A 26,869-nucleotide genomic window follows, 5' to 3' on the forward strand; every position below is an offset into this window, starting at 1 on the left:
TTGCTTTATGATAGACTATGTGAAATAGATAAAGGAAGAGTGGAGTAACTATTATTGATGAGAGCAAAGGCTGAGGGTGAGTTGGTTTGAGAAGGAAAACCAGGAGATCAGTTATGAACGTATTAAGTGTGAGACACCCCCTATATACTCAAATGGGTAGGTCAGGTATGTAGCTGGATATATAAGTTTGGGTCTGGATTTTGGAGACAAGTCTGAGCAGGAGATTTTAACATGGGACTCACCAGAATGTAGGTGGTGGTTTATGTCATGGGACTGGCTGAGCTCCCTAAGGGAGTGAGTGAAGACAGCACAGGGAAGAGATACAAAGACTGAGGCTCAGAAATGCCAACATTTAGACATGGGGTGAAGAAAAGGAGCACAAAGGAGACAAGAAGGAGCAGCCGGAAACGTGGAAAACAGTGTAAGTTTACTGATCTGGAGGCCCAGGGAGGAAAGTGCTTCCAGGACTGAGGTGTAATCAGCTGGGTTGATGCTTTTGGTAGGTAGAATCTGATGAGGACTGAAAAATCATCATTGGAGTTAGTGATATGGAGACCATTAGTAACCTTGAGAAGAGCAGTTTCAATGAGTGATAGAGACACATTATGATTGGAGAGGGTTTGTTAGAAAAGAAGGACAAAAACTGGAGATGGTGAGTTATAAAAGGACATTTTGAAAGAGTGTTGCTATTGAGGAAAAGAGAGAAAGGGAGTGATAGCTAGAAAGGAAAGCTGAGCCAGGAGAGGGTTTTTTGCTTTGTTCATTCACTCCAGTCTGGGAGAAATGTTCATAGGTTAACAGTTTTCATCCAGTAAAGAGGGAAAAATGATGACTCTGAAGAAAGAGGGAGAATTGCCAGAGCAATGACCTTGAGTGACTTTGAGTGGGCATGAAAGGCTGGGAACTAGAGCACAGGCCAAGAAGAGCTGATAGAACATAGGATGGGGGGATGTTGAACACTTTCCCTTGAATATCTTTTTTGAGCCTTGAAAATCATCTGTATTTGTAACTAGGATGATTGATGATTATAGTTCAATAAAATAATCCTATGTCTCTCATTTGTCTGCAGTATGAACAACCAGTTGAAAACTGAGAAAAATCTGTATAATCACCACTTATTTAGATAATGCAATGTGCATCGGTAACGTCACTCTTTTCCATTAATGAATTGTCTAATTGTTTTCCCTATTGGAAGGACACAGTATGAACTTGAAGGCTCATACAGGCCTCCAGATAGTCTGGTACCATAGTAAGGGGCACATTTGTTCTACATTAGACATTTGTTTGAGGTTTTCTGAGAAGGCCATTACTAAATAGGAAAGAGGTTTGGCAGGGGTAGGGGTGGGGTGGTGAGAGAAGGAGAACTTTAGATTCTTTAGGGAAAGTTAAGGATGGAGTTTTGAAACTACCAACGGAGGAAGCTGTCAAGGAGTTAGGAGATCCTCAAAATATGTCAACTCATATGAAGAACAGGCACATGATTTTGATAGTGATCGCATGCTAAATGTTCTAGATCGGGATTATTATTGGGTATTGGTGACAACTGATGAAGATTTGATCTGCAATATCTAACCACTAAATGAAGACTGCTTAACAAGTTAAGCTAATGAATTTGTATTTGACTTAAAAGCCACAGTTATTTAAAAATTTTACATAATACATATAAAATATTACACTCATATAATGCATGTTATATATAATATATATGTGTGTATAAAATGTGTAAATAAATTGAAAAATATCTATCCCAATAATAAGTGACTATAGCCTCTTGGTAATTAGGTTTTCAGTAAAATATTTTCCTCTGTAGCAATGTTATTTCTAAGCCAGAATCCTTACAATTGAAGGCAATGAAGTTGGAAAAGACAGTCTCATTCCCTAACCTGGGAGAATGATTCAGGATTCCCCACTTGTGTGGGGCTCTTCCAAGGCTCTGTTCCTGCTTTTAAAATCACAGTTTTGTGTTTTTTATATTGAAGAGAGTCCTCAGAGTGATTAGCCCAGGACTGAAACCTGAGTCTACCCCTGCATCAGAATGCTTTCAGCACAAAATCATTTAGTGTGTATGATAATTGTATAATCCCACTGTAGTCTGATATAATATCAGACCCCAAACTCATCCTGTATTCTCTGCCAGCGGGGGTCCAAATCAAGTCATGAAGGTTTCCAGGGGGCACTGCTGGCTTCTGTTGTCTTTGCTCCCTTCCCCCTCTGGATGGCTTCTGTCCTTGATGTGTCTAAGGCTGGGCTCAGGGGACAGTCACAAGTGGCAGGTGCACAGCGATCTGGTGTGGGTGGCTGCTGGGCACAGCAAATAGTCCCACATGGCCCCCTTTTCTCTTAGACAAGGCTTTGGTGGACTCTTTGGTGCCACTTCCTCCTGGCTGCTTCCCATCTGATGAGGACAGTATCTTTCCTGGGCTGGCCACTCATGACTCTGACACCTCCGCTCCTGGGTTCCCATGGCCACTCTTTTGTTGGAGTCCATTTGCCTTTCCAGTGAGACCTCTTCATGGGATCTGTGTTAAGGTTTTCCTTTAACAGAGCTCATGTTTGAACTTTGACAAGCCTCCCTGGGGTCAAAATGCAACTTGACTCAGTGCATACCGTCTTTTTTCTGGATCTCAGTTTCCTTAAGTCTCTGTAAGTCACTTTATCTTGGCTTCAGGTTGAGGGGAAGTGCCATCTCCCCTTCCTTGGGGATGTGTGTGGGTAGCAATATGGCTCACTAACAACTCATACTGCAGAAGTGTTAGTTCTTCAGTCTTTTTTTTTAGGCTGAGGTCAGCAACTGGTTAATGCTGGAAAGACCAACTTGGGACTACTTTCTGCAATCTTTTTGAAAATCCGAATGGTTTAGACTAGCATCTCTCTTCAAAATAGAGGTGGACTTGGAGCTGTTTTGTGCTTCACTTTAGAGGGATCACATTGAAGCAGGAAGAGTGGCATTTAATAACACACTACAGACCCAAATTGGAGAATCCAGGAAAATGGAGATGAAACAAGTCTACAAGAATAGTTTGGCAAATGGAACCACAGACAAAAATGGTAGGAAATTCCTGTGGGGTGAGACACTGGCTACTCAAGTCTGGACAGACAGCTTGGGGCAATGTGCTCAGAATAAGACTTTTCCATTTCTGACTTGGTGGATCAGGCACATCTTTCCTTAAAGTGGTCTATAATTTCTTTTTCTCATCTAGGTTTTGAACTGTAGGTGTAATATTTAAAGAGAAGGAGGGTAGTGGTATGGAAATGTAAAATTTAAGAACCAGTGAATACTTTTTCACATTTGCAAACGGGTCCACAACAAGAGGCATCTACCTCGGCTCCCTGCAATTTTATACTCTGATATTTCCTTTGTCTCATGGATCCAATTCTACAATAAAATCCTCAGGCCTCTGTCATAGCCTGGAAACATTTATAATTCAGATACCCAGTGGGTAAACTTCTAGCCTAAGCTGGTCCTCATGAAGAAATATAATTTTATTCCTTTCTCTATATTGCGCTTGAAATGGAAATGAAAATTCTTAGTTTAAAAGATTCTACTGGGTCATCAGGATAAAATGATTACAATGGCAAACTCTTGTAAAACACATGATCCCTGGTTATCTGTGTCTTAATGGTGGCACTGATTTGGGAATCCTCTTGAATTTCAGGTATGGACTTGTTTGGGAAGTAGGACAGCAAAGCCCTCACATTTGTAAATAGTGGTGTGCGTTCATGCACTGGTCTGCCAGAAAACCTGCATTCAAATAAATAATTTGCTAGAAACTTTTCAGGTTGGCCTGGCTTGACATGGAGTCATTAAGTTTTCAGATACGCATAAAAACCATAGGAAAAACTATCAAAAACAATTTAAAAGAGCATATTTTAATAATTTGTGTCGGCCGGGGGCGGTGGCTCAAGCCTGTAATCCCAGCACTTTGGGAGGCCGAGACGAGCGGATCACGAGGTCAGGAGGTCGAGACCAGCCTGGCTAACATGGTGAAACCCCGTCTCTACTAAAAAAATACAAAAAACTAGCAGGGCGAGGTGGTGGGTGCCTGTAGTCCCAGCTACTTGGGAGGCTGAGGCAGGAGAATGGCGTAAACCTGGGAGGCAGAGCTTATAGTGAGCTGAGATCCTGCCACTGCACTCCAGCTTGGGCGACAAAGCCAGACTCTGTCTCAACAAAACAAAACAAAACAAAACACCAAAATAATTTGTGTCAAGGATGGAAAATATAATAATTAGAAACATTAAGTTCCTCAGGGTGTCTTAATTTGCTTTGGGATATTATCCTCTCACCTTTGGCCTCAATATGCATGCAATTTTCATGTTTGCAGAAATTTCAATGCATTTCCATTATCCATTTTTTGATGGGGGTGAACATGAATTAAGTAATCTATACTTATCTTAATGTTTAGTTGTCATCAGTTCACGCCTAAGAGGACAAAGCCGTTGAAATGTGTACATGGTCATGGCAAAAACAAACAAACAAACAAACAAAACAAAAAAATTTTTGGTTGGAGGTCACTTGTCCCCTTCTTTTCCTATGCGTTAAGTGGCTGTGTAAATACAATAGACTTATTTACTTTATAGCATGTGGTCATGTGGCATCTTAGTATGGCTAATTGGGGTGGAATTCTTAGAGACTACTTTTTAAGCTTTGTCTTTGTATCTCTTGGAATAAAAAATCTATTTAAATGAAGGAAACATACAACATGAAATGTTCTTCACCTGAGAGTGGTAATTGTTCAACTACACCTAGTGTTTTCTGTATCTGCAGCTGCCTCTGTATAGTTGTATAAGATAGGAGTTAGCTAATAGGGGATCATTAAGCATGATCTTCTTTTCCAGAAATTCAAGGGATTTTCACCCTTCAGTGATTGTTAATGTTAGTGAAGCTGTTTCTCACTTGTATGGCCAATTTGAACTCATCTCAAACTTCCAGACACTCCACTGAGAATGCAAATAACTGAATGCTCTCAGTATAATCCGGAGCACTTACATCAGAATTTTCTGTTTCATGTGAGCCTTGCAATAAACTATTACAACAATTGAAGACTTCTTTCTTGGATAACATAATCAATAGTTATGAGATCTATTATTTAAGTTAATATATGTTTTTATTTCTATGAAGACGCATTTATAAATCATTAATTAATTAATTAATTATTTTTTTTCCCCAGATGAAGTCTCACTCTTTCGCCCAGACTAGAGTGCAGTGGTGTGATATCAGCTCACTGCAACCTCTGCCTCCCGGGTTCAGCCTCAGGTTCAAGCAATTCTGCCTCAGCCTCCCGAGTAGCTGGGACTCAGGTGCATGACACCACGTCTGGCTAATTTTTGTATTTTTAGTAGAGATGAGGTTTCACCATGTTGGCCAGGCTGGTCTCGAACTCCTGGCCTCAAGTGATTCGCCAGCCTTGACCTCCCAAAGTGCTGGGATTACAGGCACAAGCCACCGTGCCCGGCCTACAAATCACAATTTTAGACTTGAAACTGTATTATTAAATCAATTGTCAGTACTAGTGTAATTGATCTTCTGTTCTGTTAGCTAATGTTATGCTCTAGTTTTAAAATTTCAGTAGTTCTCACAACATGCTTCCTTTGGTATGAGGTTGTATTAAAATTTATGCATAGATATGCATTACACAACATTGAGGGCTGCAGCATATTGAGGTCTCCACAGAACAGACCCTGAAGTGAAGTTCTGTGTGCATCAGTTGATTGAGGAGTTAAAGAAGCAGAACTAGGCAGAGAGAGAGAGAAGTTACAGGGCAGAGCAGTTGTCCTGGAAACATTAGCAGAACCCTCAGCGAGTGCTGGAGCTGGGATGTCCAAGCAGAATTGTCCCAAATGGAAGCAAGTGGGCTGGGTCCACATGCCCCTGCATTGAACAGTCATTTCTTACAGGCTTTCACTGGGGAAGGGCTGTGATCTTGGACCAGGTACATCTGTTCAGACAAAGGCAATTCCTAGAGAGAGATTCAGTTGAGAAGCCTTTATCTACCAATGCCCTAAGCAGCTGGAAGAATGACTGCTTCAGTCCTTAAGAGGGTGGATCTGGGCAGACCACCTCTGCAGCTACTATAAGGGCTTACCAAGAGTGGGTGGATCCCAAGAATAACAAGTGTGAGAAACTTCACTAGCTTACTCTCTGCTGGGGTCTATGCTGTCTTTTTTTTTTTTTTTTTTTTTTTTTGAGGCAGAGTCTTGCTCTATCGCCCAGGCTGGAGTGCGGTGGCCGGATCTCAGCTCACTGCAAGCTCCGCCTCCTGGGTTCACGCCGTTCTCCTGCCTCAGCCTCCCGAGTAGCTGGGACTACAGGCGCCCGCCACCTCGCCCGGCTAGTTTTTTTTTGTTTTTTTTTTTTTTTTGTATTTTTTAGTAGAGACGGGGTTTTGCCGTGTTAGCCAGGATGGTCTCGACCTCCTGACCTCGTGATCCGCCCGTCTCGGCCTCCCAAAGTGCTGGGATTACAGGCTTGAGCCACTGCGCCCGGTCTATGCTGTCTTAATATGCCATTCTAAGGTTATCAGAACGTGTCTCATTCATGTTTATATGAGCTTACTCTAACGTGGGTTAATTCCAGAGAGTAGCCTTTGTTAAGCTGAATCAGTGGTGAAATGAAAATAGGAAGTAAAGACTGCTAAATGTTTGCAACAGGATTTTTCCCAGGTCTCAGGCTAGAAAAGGGCGATTGTTCAGTGGTTCATGTATTCATTACAAGCATCCGCTGAGTTTCTATAAGGTTCCAGGCACTGCAAGGACTATGACACAGAAACAAACATCCTGTCTCCACTTCTATGAACTTCTGCAGGAGAAAAAAGACAAGTCAATAGTCATTACCTAGCATGATACTTGGGACGAGCAGTAAGAGAAAGGACAGATGATCTAGGAAGAATGACCCCCTGGTGTGCTAGTGCTGGCTCATACTGGTTCACCAGAGCCAGTTCAATTTTCAGAAACGTTGTCACCTTGTTTCTAAACACGGACATTGTTAAAATTCAAATGATATGAACTTATCATTAAATTGTATTAAAAACAAGGTTAATGCATACTAAAAACTCATTACTTCCTAATTATTTCACTATTATTTATGCTCTTAAGCTTTGTTCTATTGTGCCTGACTGGCAGAAATATCATATAATGGTGTGCAACTGTGCATAGATTCCCATTTCTGTGTTCAGTGATAATACCCTGAAAGCTTGGAATTGTACACTATGGGAGCATTTATACCACAGAAACGGGCAAATGCTTCTTCTCTAACTTCACTCCTGAAAGGTTTCATTTATTGTTTTGTTGACTATCTAGACTTAAGAAAGTGATGGGGAGAATGCCAGTAGCATGGATGAAACTTAGACATATAATTTCTGTAGCCATTACATTGTGAATGACCAAAAAAATTGAGAAAATATTTATGCCCCTATTTGCAAATCATTATCTAATTCAGCAAAAGAATTCCTTGTGCCATTGATATATGAATATGCTTTTCATATACAGCTTCATTTTTTTCACTTGTTTTACTCATTAATGTAAATGAGAATATGAATATTAATTTTTATGTCAGAGCTATAGGATTTTGTCAATGATATGAGAAACTTCTGAATTGGAAAATAATCAAGTATTTATTCAGTCTAACTTTGTGAAATTATAGCTGACTTGCAGTCATAGTTTGGGTGAATATACCAGAGTTCAGAAAATCAAGGTAAGAATTTTGTGAGAATCAATTGGCTATTTATAATGAAGAGTAATATATATTTTATTATTTTTGTGAATTGCTTGCTTGCTACACATTCCATTTTCATCCATTAAAATTATAATAAAATAAGTAAAGCAAAATTTTGTGCATATGTACACCCATGCATTGTTTTCCCTAGAGAGCAGGTTGTTAAACCTTTATCAGCATACAACTGAGTAAAGCAGAGCTAATACGAAACTTTGACCAGTTACCCTATGAGCACTCAGAGGGGATGGGGTCACATAACTTGTTCTGAAAGGATTGAGTGAGGGGAAGCAGGAAGAGAAAAGGGAAGGCTGTGTTTACATCACCAGTAGACTTCTGGTTCCTCCTCTTTCTCCTACATTGCATTCTGCTTTACAGGAGACCATGAAGAAGATAAAATTTCTAGGCTCTCTTTCATTCTGGCATTAGTATTTCTGATGACGACTGTACCAAATATCGTCTGGTCTAAATGAAGGTACCTAAATGCAGCACTTCTTAATAACTGTTCGCACGTCTGCCACAAACTCACTTTTTTGACAACCTGTTAGCGCCGTTGAAATTATGTGCTTTCCTTCATGAGATACTTCTGGGCAGTTTGGCTCTGTGTGGATTTGCTCCATAGCACTCACTACAGGACCATTTCCCTGAGCTTTTTTTTTTTTTTTTTTTGGGAAACTAAGACCTTCCCCTCACCATTGGGAAGCACCATCCATCCATTATCCCAAAATGGCAAGGCCACTTCCTGTAGGTTCTGGTTTCCATATTGGGTGTGATGGGGCTCAGCTCCTTCCGGAAAGCCTGACAGAATGCTTTGCTTGGCCCACCACAAGAAAGCATCTATTTAGATAAGTTTCTGCTCTCCACCCTCCTCAGGTCATTTTTACCCAGGTCCCAGGTCTTAGACCTGCTTCCTCCATGTATATTTTGCTATTTTCCTCATATGGATATGCTGTATTTAATCTTTATAGAATTCATAAGATTGAGTATATGGCAAATTAGAAATATGTTTGATTTTTAAGTTTGAAGTGTTGTTTTTCCATTCACAACCATTTTTAAAATTCTTTGGGTCTTTTTAAGGGCAATTTTCAAAAATGATTTTTTAAAAACAACATAACATTATTATGGCAAAAAGTTTATTGCATAGTACACTCCTCTCCCTAGACTTTAAACTCCTTAAGGGAAGAAAGTAAATTTCATCTCATTATTCTGTAGGACTAGACCAGTGTCTGTCATATACCTGGATGAATACACAAATGGGTATTTTAAAATCATTCATTTAAAACCTGGTTATATACATGAAATTCTAAACATTTTTTCTTTGTGTGTGATGAATGTATCCTAAATCAAGTTACTGTGAACAGAAGTCAATGTAGTGGTTTTTAAGATGTATTGATGCTAGCAAGGCCACTGCAAGTTCAGTCTTCTCTGTCTTTCTCTCTGATAGCCATCCTAAGTCCACACATTAAAAAAATCTATTCATCCATTTATTCATCTATCTATCTATCTATCTATCTATCTATCTATCTATCTATCTATCTATCTTTCTTTCATTATCATCATCTATTATCTATCTATCTATCTATCTTTCTTTCTTTCTTTCATTATCATCATCTATTATCTATCTATCTATCTATCTATCTATCTATTTTTCCACCAGTCACTTATTCTGTGAGTATTCAGTTGTATACTTGTTATATAATGGTGAGCAAGGTAGGCATGGCCCTGCTTTCATGTGGAGAAGAGAATATTAAGCCCATCACTTAAAATGCGATAAGTACTGTGATAGAAAAAATACATCTCTCATCCGTCTCAGCATAGAATCTGTTGTGAGAAATGAAGATCTAGAAAGCATGGAGGAAAAATGAAAATTATGCTGAGACTTCACAGGTGTGGAAAGGATTAACCAAGAAATGAGGAGAGGGGATGGTATTTAGGCAGGCCAGAGTACGATGTCTGCAGACCTGCAGGGAAGAGAGAATATGGTGTGTTCTAGGAGCAGAGAGAATTGCGGTATTTCTAGAGCTTGGATTACCAAGCAGGGAGTAAGGAATAATGAGGATGCCAGTACCATTAGGGGTTAGAATTTGAAAGGCTCCATAAAGTGCTGAGAGTTTAAAGTTCTCATCTTGGCTGAAGAATAGAGAATGGGTGGCTAGGTGCGCATCTGGGGCAAGAGTAGGGACTGGGAAGCCAGTTAAGAAGATGCTGCAGGAAAGAGGAAGAGGGTGATCACGTGACCTCAGGTAGTGGCTGTGAGGTTGTGAAAAATGGCGTCGAGATTCAAGTAAACGCTCTTAGTTACAAGGAACTGGCAGAACATGAAAGGATCAGAATGAATAAATCTTGGCAATTAGAAGGCACAGGTAAATCATCTGTCTCTAAGTTTCTCTGTTGCTTCATCTTTGAAAAAGTGATAATTTTTGATCATTTCATTTTGAGAGCTATTGTTTAGTCTTTCCTTTTAGCAAAATCAATTAACCTTTGCTATAGACGAGGAGAGAGAAGAAGCGAACAAGAGAATATAAACAGAGGATATACTTATTCTGGCATTTTGTAAATTTGTTATTTAACTTCAGGGCAAAATGAAAATAAGATGCCAAGTTGCACTTAATGTACATGCCTGTCTCTGAGGCTGTAAACATAGCACGACTGGACAAACCACGTGTGGAACCAGAGTCTTCTGTGGTCTTTCTTGAAGGGAATAAAGACCATGAATAAGGACAGGAAGTCTGGAAGGATATTTCTGGTCTGGAGATTGTGTCCCCTTGACTGAAAAAGGCATTAAGCATTAGGGACATTAATTTAGAAGAAGACAAATATAGTAAACAGTAATTGTTGCATAAAGACATGACATTATTGGTTTTTAAAAGCCCATTCAAAGTTTTAAAAATCTTAGCTATATTCATATAATTTTTTAGTGCCACATAGTGTGATGTTTTAAGGATCTGTATGAGTAAATGTCATTTTTATTCAATATTTGAGCATAATTAGTGAAGTTTTTTTTTGGTGTGGATGATTTGCTTATGTTATCACTGTTGGTTGCTGTTTTTGTAAATTTCAAATTGTCCATTTTTAAAGATAATTTTATTTACTTAAAGATGAAGAGGAACTTTGATTGTATGAGATTGCCTGCAGTGGCCTTAATAGTCAAAGAGATGGTTTAGTTCTTTTGGAAAAGGAAATGTGACCCTAGGATTATGCCCTTGAGAGATGATACTTCAATTCAAATTGGGATTCACACAGTAATTGCAGCCTGTGGTAATGCATCTTCAACATCTTAAAATAGCTGTTAGAGGGGTAGAGCTTTCCCCTTGAGGAAGGCAGGGTTCACTGGGAGATGTCTTTTGTCTCTTTCAGACCAGCAGAGCAGCCTTTGAACAATGCAAAGGAACAATATATAATATTTTCTGGGGTGGTTTCAAAATTAACTGAGAACAAAAATATCCTCATCTGTTTTGTACTGTGCTACAAATAAAAAATAAATAAAACGAATAAATAGAATAATATCTGGAAGGTCTCTATGGGTTAATTTTGAGGCTTCTGTAGGGAATATAAAATGTAGACTTGGAGCTCTTAGTGTACCAGCAAGCAACTGAACAAACTCTTAATGCCATGGGTCATTAAATCCACTGTATTGCACTCTTTACAGAAAAACATGCAAATAATAAAAATATATTACTATGTTTTTCTATCTTGTGTAGGTAAACAGTGGCTGACAGCAGTGAGCTATTTCTTTATTCTGAATTGCATAAATTGAGCTGATGGTTTTCTTAAATATCCAGTGAATAAGGCTATTTGACCATTTTTTTTTCTTTGTTAGGATTTTGATAGCAAGTAACCAAATCTGATTTTTTTAAAAAGAAGTCATTGGAAGAGCCTTCCCGTCACATTGAAGGTTGTAAAGCCGAGAAACATGTTAAGATGAAGTGGACCATGGCAGGTGGGAGAACAAACCACACCTAACAGATAAGAGGCTGCAGGGGACAATGCAGAAAGTGCACAGGCTCCCTTTTCATGTCCAGAACTGATGGTTGTCTGTGCCCAGGGAAGACTGTAGGGAGGGGAGGACAGGTTGAGTTGGGATAGCTTGGCCTTGAGGGTGATTATGAAAATGCCAACCCCACAGGAAAAGACAAAAGTCAGGTTAAGAAAGCAAGTGAGATGGCTGAGAATCTCAAGAGAATGGGCTTTAAGTGAAACAGGAAAAAAAATAAGAATGTAAATGACAGACAGCAAGGTTGGGTGATCAGGAAGATGGGGCAATATGACAAGGAACAAGGTGTGTTGCAGATTGAGCTGATCAATTCAGGAACTAAATCCATAAGTGCTGAGACGCCGCTAGGCAGTTGATCTAAAAATTCTTTAACACAATGGGAGTTGCTTAAAGAAAAACCCTGTGGTCCAACACACAACAGGCGGGGACTTGGCATCAAGACTAAAATATTAAGGATTTCAGCTAGATGGGCTGTCCAGAGTCCATAAAAGTAGAAACCAAGAGACCTACAGATGCTGTAGCAACAGAGTGGTGCAAGCTAGTCTATGTCAATGGCAGCACAGCTCTAGAAGCTGAAGAGTAGAACAGATTCATTCAAAAACCAGGCAAAGAGCACTTACCATGTGATGAGTACAATAGATAGGTTACAAGGTGATATCAGGGTTGATTCCTGTCCTCAGGTATATGACAATCTTGTAGCGATATCACCAGTAACTGCTCCTTCCCCAACCCACCCAACCAAACCAATGAGATGTCTTGCAACACTGTAATATATTACTACATTTATTTTCCTTTATGACAGGTGGGCTTCAGGCCCCAGTCAGCCTGACATAGAGGCTGGTATGTGGCAAGGCCTGCAACAGTTCTGAGAGAAGTGATTGCTGAGAGATTAGAACATAGGCTGAGATTTTTTTTTTTTTTGGTGTCCTTCCTAATTAATCTCCCAGGCTTTGCTCAGCAGCACAGTAGTTCTTGAACCCTCTCCTTAGCCACAGCAAGCACTAGACCTAAGATAAATTTACAGGACAGGTTTTTGGTGTGGTTTTATTGATAGAAGAAACAAGGTTTCATTTGCTAGGAAAGTATGAGTTTTACTTTTTGAAGGAATCTTCGTTAAAAATAAGGATGCGTATACTTTGAAGAGTGCTTCCTGACACTGATGTGAAAGCAACTGACTTTGAAGCAGACTCTCTACTGGGTTCTAAGTCTTTGTGAGTCACTTGGAAACACAAGTCTGGTAGGCAGGAGGCCTGTGTTACTCATATTTTTTCCTAACTCTGACTTTTGGCACATCATCCCACCTCTTTGTGCTTGAGCTCTATTGTAGTTTGAATGTTTCTTTCAAAGTGCATGTATTGAAGTTTAATCCCCAGTGCAACAGTATTGGGAAGTGGGGCCCAGTAATAGGTGATTAAGTCATGAGGGCTCTGTCCTCATGCACAGACACATGTTATTATTGTGGAGTGGATTAGTTATCTTGAGAATGAGCTTGTTCTAAAAGTGAGTTCTGTCCTCTCTTGCTCTCTTTCTCTTTCTCCCACTTCCTTTTTCATCTATTTTCCACCATGGGATGATGCAGCAAGAAGGCCCTCACCAGATGCCAGACCCTCAGCCTTGGACTTCTCAACCCCTAGAACTGTAAGAAGTAAATTTCTTTTTTTTCCTTTCTGTTTTTTTTTTTTTTTTTTTAAATAAATTACTCAGTCTGTGGTATTTTGTTAGAGCAACACAAGATGGACTAAGACAAGCTCCTTGTTCATAGCCATATCCTGGGATCAAATATATATGGATATAGTTTCTGAGTTGGCAAATTTTTGGCTAAATGGTCAGGTCTCACTATGGACTCTTTAAGGCTAAACCTAAAGTCACTCTCCCTATCTCTATTTCAGTGTTCCCAACTTCTTAAGTCATATTCTCTTTCTCCATCTCCCTCTCTCTCTCTTTCTAAAGAAATGCAGACGTATTCTTGAAATCATCAGAACTGTTTATGAGAAGCTAACATTTTTCGAAAAGATACGAGAATTAGGAAAAATGTACTTTCTTAAAACTCAAAAATTTGACTTTTGGTAGAATAAACACACGCATTATCACTGAGATTGAATGAGAGCTCGTGTTGACACTTATAAAATGGAGCATGTCATGCTTCTAGGACGTGCAGAGGTTACTTGTAGGGTGTAACATCAAGGATGAGTGATGGGAAAACTCAGGCTCTATGGGATATCTCTTTCTGGGAATCTTGACTGTACCTAGGAGATCCTATTGAGAAACACACATCCACTGAGAAACACACATTGAAGATAGAACCTTGTGTTTAAGTAGTGGGTGGGAGAGATCAAAGAGAGGGACATGAAGTGAAAGTAGGTGAACTCTAAAGTGAAATCATATTTTGCTTAAGGCAAAGATGGCATCGGTTGCTTTAGTCATGAAGCAATCTGAATTAATTATTCAAACTTGAGAAGAAAAACTGCATTGTTTTGTATTAACCATGACCGATTTGAGTTTTGTTTGTTGGTATTTGGCTACACACAGATTTAGACTAAGACAAAAGCTGGAGTAAATTAAAAAGGCCCATAAAACACGTACACTACCTTGTTTATCCTGTTGAGCTATTAGTGGTTTCAGAGGACGTATGGAAGAACTAATATCATATCCATGCTGGGAGTTCAGAGTACAGCAATTTGTTATTGATGCCCAAACATTAAAAATGTACAACCAGCATCCTAATGTTCTGCTAAAATCAATTCATTTTCTCTTCTTATTAGCCTTTTTTTGTTCAAGAGAATAAAAGCATTTCCATTTTTACATAAAAATAGGAATAGAGAGCACATGTTAAATATACTGGTGAGTATGAGAAACTGGGATGCATATTTAAAAAGACAGTATCATATCTTTGGTAATAAATAACGACAACTATTTTTTGTATCTCACTTTCCCTACAGCTTTAGCACTGTGAGTTCCTGTTCCAGCATATTAAAAATGTGGAAGTTCTGGATTTTCCTAAGCATCAACAATATGAAATGACTTGTGAAGTTATCAGAGAAGTGTCCGAAGAGATGCAGGGAGAAAGAAAGTGCAGGGAAACACGAGGTCTCTTTCTTGGAAGATTTTCCAGGGAAGGCTTTCTGTGGAGACTGACTCAGCTAGTTCAGCTTTTATGTTAGGGTCCCTGTCTTTTTCTCTCACGTCTATATCCAACTCATAAGAAAACACTGTAGGTTCTACTTTTAGAATGGGTCTCAAGCTTGACAGCATCTCACTGTTTTCTTAGCTCCATCACATATCACAGAGCAATTGGAGTACCTTCTATGGTCTTCCTATTTCCACAGTGGCCCTCTGCATCTATCTCTTCTGCATATAACCACCAAGTCCTGAGTTGAAGATCAGATCATGTCAGCTCCCTGACTGAAGCTTCCCAATGTCTCCTAATCACTGGGTTGTTGTTGGTGTGTTGTGTGTGTGTGTGTGTGTGTTTATTTGTTTTGTTTTAGTTTTTGACCATGTTTTGAGACATGTCTTGCTGTGTGACCCAGGCTGGAGTACAGTGATGTCATCATGGCTCACTACAGCCTCAACCTCTTAGGCTGAAGTGATCCTTCAATCTTAGTTCTTCAAGTAGCTGGGACTACAGGGGTGTGCCATCATACCTGGCTAATTTTTTATGGAAATAGGATTTCATTATGTTGCCCAGGCTGGTCTCAAACTCCTGGACTCAAGTGATCCTCCTGCCTTGACCTCCTGAAGTGATGGGATTACAGGCTTGTGCCACCATTCTTGGCCTCCAAATGATGCTTAAGATAACAGTCAACCTCCTATGGGCCATGTGACCTTTGCTGGTAAACATCTAAGATGTACCCTTGGCTCCTCTTACTCGTGTTCTTGTGTATGTTCCTCCTGCAGTGCATGGTTAGATCTCCTCATGTGCTCTAACATGTAGAATAAGGAAGAAATGATGGCACTTCACTTCTATGATCAGGATACAAAAGACCACAACTTCCCTCTTGGTAGAGGCCTCTCTACTTCTCTGTTTGCTTACTTTGATGAAGTAAGCTGCCATCTTGGAGAGGCCCATAAGACAAGAAGCCGAGGGTTGCTTCCGGCCAGCAAGGAACTGAAACCCTCAGTCTAACAGCCCCCAAGAATTTGAATCTTGATAACAAAACTTGAAAGTGGACCCTCTGGAGCCGAGTTGAGTCTTTGGATGATCATGACCTTTGCCATTACCTTGATTGCAGGGATAGAAGGAGGGGTGAGGGCAAAAAAATGAGAACAGAGGAGGCAGCAGATCCAGTAAGCAGGATCCAGCCAACTGCACCAGATTTCTGAGCTGCAGCAACTCTGAGATACTCAAGGGTGTTTCAAGCCACATAGAGGGAGTTTGCTATGCAGCAATAGATAATGAATCCATGGCCTTATAGGAACTGGCCCTTGGCTACTTCTCAAACCTCACCTCCCTTCACTTCCCACTTTCTACTTTTCTCCAGTATCTCTGCTCTTATTTCTCCTTCTTGGACATACCAAGCTCGTTCTGACTCCATGGACTTTTGCTTGCTGTTTGGAATATGCTTGAAATGCTCTTACCTGAGACCTTTGCGTGGCTGATTCTTTCACATACCCAGGCCTTCTTTCAATTCTCACTTTTGCAGAGAAGCTTTCTTTGGCCTCATTCCATGGAGAAGCTACAACTACTGCTTCCAACTACTTCTTTTTTGCACTCATCCTTTTCTCTGTCTCATTGTCCTGTATTATTTTCCTTCTTACCCTTATGCCTTCCTTTGTATTTTATTGCTTGTTCCTGTATTCCGTTCTAAGCTCCATGAGGGTTGGGGTTTGGTCTGTTCTCAGTGTCTATACGTAGGCACTAACTACATATTGATTGAATGAATGGGTACCTTTTACCGCAATAGGCTGGCATTCCCTCATTTGCAAGATAACGGTGTTGGAACAAATGTCATTAAATTTGCCTCTATAGCTAAACTTATTGTTCTATGACTAATATGGCAAAGAGATTAAAGACAGGAAATCAACATTAGAGCAGAATAAAATATCAAGCAAGGGGCTTTTGGAGTGGAAAATATGGAGTGTGTGAGATACTCTGGAGGGAGAGGAGGTGGGATTTCTCTCATTTGACAAGAGCCGTCCAGTCTAGGGTTGTCACATAGAACTCTGTGTTGATGGGAACGCTCTAAGCTGCACTGCCCAACACAGGAGCCGTAAGCCACCTGTGGCTACTGAGCCCTTAAAATGTGGCTAGTGTGACTGGATAAATAAATTTCAAATTTTATTTTTATTTTATTATAGAGACAGGGTCTTGCTGTGTCATCCAGGTTGGAGTGCAGTGGTACAATCCTAGCTCACGGAAGCCTCAAACTTCAGAGCTCAAGCCATCCTCCCACATTAGCCGCCTGAGTAGCTGGTACAGGTGCATGCCACTATGCCCAGCTAATTTTGTATTTTTTGTAGAGATGGGGTCTTGCTATGCTGCCCGGGCTAGTCTTGAATTCCTGGCCTTATATAATCCTCCCACCTTGGCCTCCCCAGGTAGATAGGATGATGGTTACAGGCATGAGCTACTGCTCCCTGTCTCAAATTTTATTAATATTAATTTAAATTTAAAGAGCCATTTTAGATTCTAAAGGTTGTAATTTCTTGTTGGCACTATGATTGTACTTTCACAGTCTTATCCTCCAGGAAAGGTCAGGGCATGTTAGGCTGGCACAGCCATGCAGGTAGTTTTACTTCAGAGACAGAGACAGCTGATGGACAGGAGAGGGGACATTCTCTGTGTACTCACCATAGATTTATGACTAAAATGCAAATTAGAGAAAAAGATTTTTGCATAGAACCAAAAATATGCTGTGGAATACACTGCTCAGTACTAATTAAGTGCCTTGCTGTAATAATGACAGTTTTCTATGTGTTTGATTTTTTTCCTCTTCCCCCTCATTTTTTTTTCCCTGCTTTTCATTTCCATCTAGGTGGTTTTGAAAGTAAACGGGAAAGGCCGGGCACAGTGGCTCACGCCTGTAATCCCAGCACTCTGGGAGGCCGAGGCGGGTGGATCACGAGGTCAGGAGATCCAGACCATCCTGGCTAACACAGTGAAACCCTGTCTCTACGAAAAATACAAAAAATTATCTGGGCATGGTGGCAGGTGCCTGTAGTTCCAGCTACTTGGGAGGCTGAGGCAGGAGAATAGCGTGAACCCGGGAGGCGGAGCTTGCAGTGAGCCGAGATCGCGCCACTGCACTCCAGCCTGGGCGACAGCAAGACTCCGTCTCAAAAAAAAAAAAAAAAAAAAAAAGGATAAAAAAGAAAGTGAACAGAAAAGACAAAAATAAACAAAAAGTCAGTGCTTGGTAATTTTGCCACTTTTAGTAGAAGTGTTGATTACCACCTAAAGACACCTCTGTTCATGATTATGAATGGGTAATAAGCCAATTGATTGCCATTTTCTTTGGGTCTATGTTGTCTCTCTCGCCATCTGGAATTTAAGCATCTGAGCTTCCACATTTCTTCCCCACTCTTCTTAATTATTATCCCTTTTGCTTCCACAGACAGAATCTGAACTATCTTTAACACAGGCAAATGCAGTGTAATATCAGCTGTCTCCGTTGCTCTTTATAACGAAGGTAATTCCCCTCAGCCCAGGCCCTTGGCTGTAATACCTGGTATCGGAAAGAACCAAAATGCCTCTTTTTTTCTCTTTCTCTTTTTTTCATGTTAAATGACATGTTATTTTCCTGGATAATAAAAATAATGACTCAAGAAAGTCCTACAGATGTTTCAGCTTTTCTTTAACACACAAATGCCTTGGCATCTGTGAAAGGTTATGTGTTGCATAGGATTTGAGATAAGACCCAGGTTAAATTAGTGCTGTGCTAGGTATTTATATGCAACCCTAAGAAGGTTGCTAAACATCTCTGTCTTGCTACCATTCTCTCACAGGCAAAACAAGGATGATAATAGGCGTGTGTCAAGGTTGCTGTGTGGACCAGCTAAAGCCCTAGGTATGAAAGCACTTCACATACAGAAGAGGTTAATATGAGATTCAATTTTTTTTTTTTAAATGGAAGCTCATTTGAGTTTTGGGACATTACTTTGGACTCTGCCTTGGGATGTTAATCAGTCCTTTCTCCATTATAACTGCCCCCCACCCCCACCTTAACAAATGGGCTCACCTCAGATGTCACTTCTCAGAGAGGATCTCCTTGACCACTCTCTGTCTATATAAAATTATCTTGCTTTAAGTATAGGTCTTATTAGTGTCTAGTGAAATGATCAGCTCTTTTAGTTTCTAGGTAAATTAGCTGCCCATTTCCCTGCACCTATGAGAATGTGAATTTTGTAAGGACAGATACACTTACTATTTGTTTACTTCTATATCCTCAGTGCCGAGAACGTAGTCTGAGCATAGTAAATGCTCCATAAATGATTGTTGACTGATGAACCCCCCCAGGGACACTCAAACCAGTCAGAACCCAGCTGCATTTTTCCATAAAAGGTCATATTTACTGAATTTATGAGCCTTCCCACTTATCAATTACAGCAGCGTGGCTGCTATGGAAGCCATATTTCCTTCTAGAGCCATTAGGAGTGGCTGTGGGAAATACAGATAGTTTGTCACTCTGAATCCAGGTTAAATATTTTGACAAAGAATTCTGGAGCTCACAGCAAGGTTGCTAAATTCCTCACTGGCAGTCCTCAGAGTTTGAGATAGATCTAGATGCATTTTTATATCCAAATAAGAAATTTAGATTTGTATTAGTGTCTATTTGCTACACTTTTGTAACACACCCCTCAGTAGTGTTATGTAGCTGCACAGTGTGTAAAATTCATAAAGTAATTTTGAACTGCATTTAACTAATACCTACATATTTTTATTACATGATCTTTGCTGGCGTGAGTTGAAATACTGGCTCATAAGCGAAACGTTCTGAAAGTTTTCTTTTGCCCTTTGCCAGCACCCCAGCCAGGAGACTCTTCGCAGAGATGGGCAACTCGGCAAAGGCTGTCCTGGCTGGGGCACTGGCAAAGGGCAAAAGCAACTCAGGGATCTCTTGATGTCCCTAATGTATCGCTTTGGTAGATAGTGTCTACAATTTGCTGCTTAAAATATTAAGTGCACAAATAAAAAGATATTCAAATAACATAGTGACTTGATAGCAGAAGAATTACTAGAATGGTTCCCCTATTTGGGGCCAGGCTGCTGATGTCATGACATTAAGTGATGAATTCAAAGAGTTTCCTTGTGGCAGGAATATTTATTATTCTTAGAAGACCTTGAAGCTGTCCAAATTCCTCCAAGTCACATGTCACATTAATTTAGAGAAAACAATTCCCAAGGATTTCCTTGTACTCTAAAAATGTGAAGGCAGAAGTCATAAACCTTCCTATACATAAATTAGCTGAACATGTTAATTACATTGCTTTGGAAGTTCATTTCTGGGGGCCCTCTGATGGCTAATTCATGAGCCACCAGGTTAAATAAGAATCAGAAATGATTTTCCTGCCACATGTCTGCAAGTGACAGTGGCATCCTGCAGCAGGTACATCTATTTTTAATTATTTGTATTTAAGAAAGAATTAAAATAGAGGAGTGGTATTTTAATGTATTTTTATGACCTTTTTATAACAATTTCTATAAAAATTGAACTTAAATTGTCTTGGTGAATGATGTCATCAGCTAATTAAAAAATATTAAATATATGGTGAAGACAGTCCCTAATGCAAAGTCCGGCTAACTGGTTATGAATCAAAAACTTACCAATTATATATCATTAGGTAAGTCATACTTTCTTTAAGTTTCAATTTCCTTTTTTTATATAGAAGGAAGGGAGGTAAGAAGTGACACATAGTTTTTAACGTAGAGGATCCTATTTACTGTGTAGTGAGAAACTAACAGTGTGAGACAGGCAAGTATCTGTCAGACAAAGGCCTTGTGGCTGTGCCTCCTCATGCTTAGTAGCACATCAGGCTGATGGATGCTTCCTTTTGTATAGGCTGTCTTGAGATATTTGGGGTACTTGGTTTATAAACTTGTATGTAGTCTGCATGGCAAAGTCTGTTTGATAGGAAAAATATTGTATTCTTGAGATAAATGAAAGGAGGAACACTGGCCTTGTTACCAATAAGCCCACTGCCACCTTTCCAGACTGGCTTGCAATTCTCAGTCTCAGAAATATTATAATTTGGAGTCTGGGGACTTTAATTACAGAAAATCTAGTGATGTACACATGTTGCCTGTAAAAGAAGAAGGTAAATTCAAGATGCCCCTTATTAATTTATCCCTCAGCTCCTATCACATGGACAGTACTTGATTCATATTAATTGCTAGAGAACACTATAATTCCTGGAACACTGGGAGGGATTGATTTCACCACACACCAGGATGGGACCTAATTTTTAATTTAATCAAGTAGTTCCTCTCCTTTGCCATAAAGATTGGTTTAGAAAACCCAGGCTAAGCCAATCAGCATAAGACACTTTCTTAGCCCAGGGATTGCTTTAGAAACGGACATAGAACCAAATTTGGCCCAATAAAATACAATAGAAGGTTTATTTGTGGATTTTGGGAAATAAGTGTTCTCAATTCTAAAACCATCGAGAGAAGTTCTATTTATTTCTCTTAATATTGATGCATTTGGGAGACCCAGAAATGTGAATTCCATCTTTCTATGAGCCCAAGGATGAAGGAGAAAAAAAGATCAATAGCAGAAAAACGCAGCTGGACCGCAGATGGTGCAGCCTGACCTCTGCTCTGCCTCTCCCTTTGTCTTTAATTTTTGGAATTAAAATGATTTATCTTGGTGTGGATTTCTTTGGGTTTCTCCTGTTTGTTGTTCCCTCAGCTTCTCAAGTCTATATATTTATGTCTTTTGCCAAACTGGAAAGATTTCAGCCACTGAATAGTTTTTCTGTTTTTTTTTTTTTTTTTTTCAAGGACTCAGATAATATGAATTTAGGTCTTTTGCTATTTAGTCCCATAGGTCCCTGAGACTGTGTCTATTTATTTTCTAATCTATTTGGGAAAGAGATTAAATTTCCTCCCTTTCAGATTTACTCATTTGTAGCAAATTAGCAAATTGCTTTATCTCTCAGTTCATTATCTCTTTCCTCTGTCTCCTTTATTCTGCCATGGAGCCCATCCACTGAGATTTTTATTTCAGCTACAGTATTATATATTTTTGTTCTAAGATTCCCATTTGGTTCTTCTTCTTTATATATTTTATATCTTTGTTTACACTATTTTTCATTTGTTGTAAATATGTCTGTAAATTGCTTTCTCAGCTAGTTGCATCATGGCTGTCACATTGGTGCTGGGGCTGTTTGTCACTGCTGGGTGATGGCTGGGTTCTAGTTCCCCAGTAGCTCTCCCCTGATACCTCTCTGGCTGGGAGGGGTAGAAGTAACTCATGACTGCTGCCCACGTAACCTCTGCTGATACCTCTGGCTTCATTACCACTGGTAGTGCTGAAAGCCCAGACCCTCCACTGGGCTTCCTCCCACACCAGCCTGGTAGGGATGGGGAGTGGCAGCTTGTTATCGCCAGCTATGCGTAGAAGACCAGTCTTCCCAGGAGCCTGGCTGAACCTGAGGTCGGTGGGGTGCCTTGCAGCAGCCTGGAGAGGGCAGAAGTCTGTGTCCCATGTGGTCATTGCTGCGGGGGGTGGGAGTGGGGCCACAGGATTTTTTTTTTTTTTTTTTGAGACGGAGTTTCGCTCTGTCGCCCAGGCTGGAGTGCAGCGCACTGCAAGCTCCGCCTCCCGGGTTTACGCCATTCTCCTGCCTCAGCCTCCCGAGTAGCTGGGACTACAGGTGCCCGCCCCCATGCCTGGCTAATTTTTTGTGTTTTTGGTAGAGAGGGAGTTTCACTGTGTTAGCCAGGATGGTGGTCGATCTCCTGACCTCGTGATCTGCCCGCCTCGGCCTCCCAAAGTGCTGGGATTACAGGCGAGAGCCACCGCGCCCGGCCAGTCCATGTTCTTCTTACCACACTGAAACCCTTGGAGATCTTATCCCTTCCTATGACTTGACACTTCTTTACTCTGATGACTCTCGAGTTTACGTTTCCAGATTTGATCTTTCCCTACATGAGACCATCTATGCAGCATCTCTCGCAGTCACTGAACTATAACAGATGCGAACAGAATTCACCTCTACCTCTATCCTGCTTTTCTTCCTGAACTTCCCCATTTTGAGGAATCAGGATGATTGAGCCATCAACATCAGGATCCCTTTGGATTTATTTCTTTCTCTTACCCTGAAATTTGGTCTCTTGTCAAGGCTCATTTACTCAGTGTGTTGCTGTCTCAAGCTCCTTCTCCCCATCCTCACTGCTACCATCTGCGTTCAGGTTTTTATGATTTTCTCCTGAATTATTGCTAGTGCCTAACCCATTTCCCATAGTGCATCAGCGTGGCCTTTCTAGAATGTATTTCTGCCTTGGGAAAAGCCCTCGCTTCCTAGAAGAATGAGAAGCACTGGGAACTCTTTGAGGATTTCGTCCCTGCTGGCTTCCCCCCCCGATGCCTGCCTTCTCTTCTGACCTCTGGATTCTGTGCTCCAGCTGTGCTGGTCACCTGCAGTTGTCCCCGTCTGTCTTTGTTTGGGCTTCCTATCCACTTCCAATGGCATTCACTCCCTACAGCCATCTGTTGTCCTGGATAATTTTTATTTGTTCTTTAAGACTTTAATCAGATCTCCTGCCTTCTGTGAAATCCTTTCTATACCTTTTCCCTACCCGTCTCACCCCAGACTAGTTTAAGGGGCTGTATGCGCCTTTCAGCTCACTGGGGACGTAGTTTTCTATCACTGTTCTTACTAAGCTACATTATAAGTGCCTGTTTATTCATCTTTTTGTAAAACTTACAAAGATTTTTAAGTGCTCTGAAGAAAGTGACTGTTTCCTGCCTTTTCTTTGTATTCTTTAAATCTAGCACATAGCTTTTTTTAAATGAATGAATGAAACTCAGCAGAGGTTTGGTGATGGAGCTAGATTAGGGTATCTAATCTAATTTAATCAAAACATCGAGTATTTTAATCTAATTGTTTTAATCTGGATTTCCTTCCAATCATTGTTCCTATGAAAACATCATTTTACTTACTGTGCATGCATTTTATAGTGTGCCATTTATCTTAACTTTATATAATATTGATTCATAGTCTTTATTTTAAGTGTAGGGATGATATTCCACTAAGTTTCTGTATTACCATTTATTTTTATTGTCCTCTTTTGCTAGCCACTTTAGTTGTAAGTCTTTTTATTTATAAAATAACCGATTTTACAATTCTTACATGGCATTTTCCCCTATTTTCTATCAACTAGGTGCTTAGTGAAAAACCAGGATCTTGCATAAGAGGATGCCATGCTCAGTCACAGTATCATTTCAATTTCTCCATAATATTTTCCTTTTAGAATTATTAAGATGAAAGTTATACCAAAAACAAGGAATTAATGCTGGCACATCATCTTGACACTATTAAAGGAGTGCAAGGCTGTTAAGGTTGGACTTGGAAATCCTGTTTTTTGTTGAAATCTGCACCAGATTTCATCTTGGAAGAAAGCGGCACTCAGGTTCTACATTCATAATCCAAGCAAATACCTGTGATGGATTGTTTTGTTCCCTGCCGCTCTTAGTTTTCTCCCATTGAAGTAAGTGCTAAGGGAAGGATGGATGGCTGAGTGAGATGGGAGAGTGGCTTTTACCAAGAGAAGAGCTATATCCACATCACTTAGAAGAAGATAGTGCCAGGCATTTTGAGCGTAGAAGATACTTTGATACTTTCCAAAATTTTGAATGCCTATTGGAAATTAAACAATACCAGAAATAATTAATTAATGGACAAATGGGCAATAAACATTTCATGGTCAACTGGGTATATAATTGCTGCAGGGTGACACTCAAGACTTTTCTCTAATATTTTTTATAGTATGTGTTCCCACTGTTCCATCTTTCCGGTTATTCGTCTTTCAATAAGCTTAGCATATTGACAACTTTCTGAAAACAGAGCTCCCAAAGTACATTATTCCAGATGTGGCTTGTTCAGCACTGAGAGGCGGGTTTATGGTTTTCCTAATTCTGACATACATGCCTTTTAGTGTAGTCAAAGCTTGCATTTCTTTTAAGAAACCTCATCATTAGTCAAGAATGCAGTTCACTAATCATTCATGACAATGTTAACTTTGTTCTTTTCAAGGCCATGACCTGAGTTTTTAAAATTTGGGATGAGAGGAACAAATCTGCTAGTTAGGGGTGGGAATTTCAGGCCCTATAGGAATTTCAGGCCCTGAAGGAATTTCAGGAAGGTGCCATGACTGGGCAGTGGGGGAGTTACTTTTGAATAAACAGGATTTCACCTCTCACCTCACTCAATATGTTTCATTTACTCAGCCCAGGCAGGTGGCCAACCTTGATTAGCACAACTTGACCTCATGTTGGTCTTGCTAGTCTTTGCTGGAGCAAATCTCATCTCCCTGTAGTAGTTACATGTCCAGTTGGCAATGAATTTTTTATTACTTTTTAATTAATTAATTATTTCTGGTATGATTGCATTTCCAATAGGAATCCGGAAGCTTTGGAAAGTATCAAGAAGTGTTTAATATATTCCTTTATAATTAGACTGCACATCATAAAATGCTAGACTCATTATAACCTAATGTCGAAATGTCTTTGAGGGTCTAGATAGATTTGAGTGTCATGACAGATATTTCTTTTCTTTTTCTTTTTTTGAGATGGAATCTCAGCCTTGTTGCCCAGGCTGGAGTGCAGTGGCGTGATCTCGGCTCACTGCAACCTCCACCTCCCAGGTTCAAGCAATTCTCCTGCCTCAGCCTCCTGAGTAGCTGGGGTTACAGGCGCACGCCACCACGCCCAGCTAATTTTTGTGTTTTTAGTACGGACGAGGTTTCATCATGTTAACCAGGATGGTCTCGATCTCCTGACCTTGTGATCCGCCTGCCTCGGCCTCCCAAAGTGCTGGGATTACAGGCGTGAGCCACCGCACCTGCACCCGGCCCAGACATTTCTCTCACTTGCCGGTATTTCTCATTCTCCTTTCCTTCCTAGATCCTTAAAGGATTATATGCCTCTGCCATTTAAAGTTAGGCATGGGCAAACTCCTTCGTTTAGCAACAAAACGTGAACAGAGACTCGCTTTTAGAGAAACAAATGTTTAAGAGTAGTGTGATTCTCATGGTCTTAACCCTGCCTCAGGGAACTGAAAGCTTCTTGTTGAGAGGTCAGCATTATGGGTAGGCAGAGTCTACAATGTCCTGTGTCCTTGAATGATTACAATGAGCAGTGCCCCAGTGTGACCAGCATTGAACAAGTAGCCCCCATGAGATTGATAGTAGATATGCATTGAATATTTTTGGGCAAAACCATGCATCCATGAATGAGTGTCCCCTAAGAAAATGATATAAATTTTTTTGGTGGGAAGAGAGTATTGGAGTCTTGACCCCCATATTGACAGTGTCTGTATTTCTTTTCTATAGGGCTAACATTCTAACACTTATTTCAAGATGTTTCTCTATGCCTTCTCTGTGAAAAATAGGCAGAAGTTTGAGAAAATTGTAATTTGTCTTAAAAGACTATAAATTTTCAATGTTTGCGACCTTCTTGCTTATGTAGATTATCCCCAAATGAGATGGATGTGAACTGATCCAATTTTGCTTCAAAATTTTTTAGAGGAAGTGTTTATTCTTGACAACTTATTTTTGAGAGTAAAATGGATTTTTTTCATTTTAAATACGTGTTGTCCTGCTAAAAATTGTCCTGACCTTGTGACCTTGTGATGCATTAAAACTTTGCCTGAAATACATGATTTAATACATTTTGAATAAATAAGGATGAATTTTGCTGTAAAGAAATCACAGAATCTGAGAACCTGGGCATTGTGTACTTGATTCCTTCCTTGTATAAAGTAGAGAATTTAAGAGGCTTAGCCAAAGTGTCAGCAAATTCCTAGTTTTCAGGAGAATGCTGGAAATTTAATTGGTTAAATTTTTGACTCAAAAATGATTAACATGAAACATTTAATTGGTTGAATTTTTTGACTCGAAAATTAATATGAAAGACCTCAGTTGGGCGCAGTGGCTCACCCCTGTAATCCCGGCACTTTGGGAGGCTGAGGCATGTGGATCACGAGGTCAGGAGTTCAAGAGC

The sequence above is a fragment of the Macaca mulatta genome, chromosome 6, assembly GCF_049350105.2.
Source record: "Macaca mulatta isolate MMU2019108-1 chromosome 6, T2T-MMU8v2.0, whole genome shotgun sequence".
Lineage (NCBI taxonomy): Eukaryota > Metazoa > Chordata > Mammalia > Primates > Cercopithecidae > Macaca > Macaca mulatta.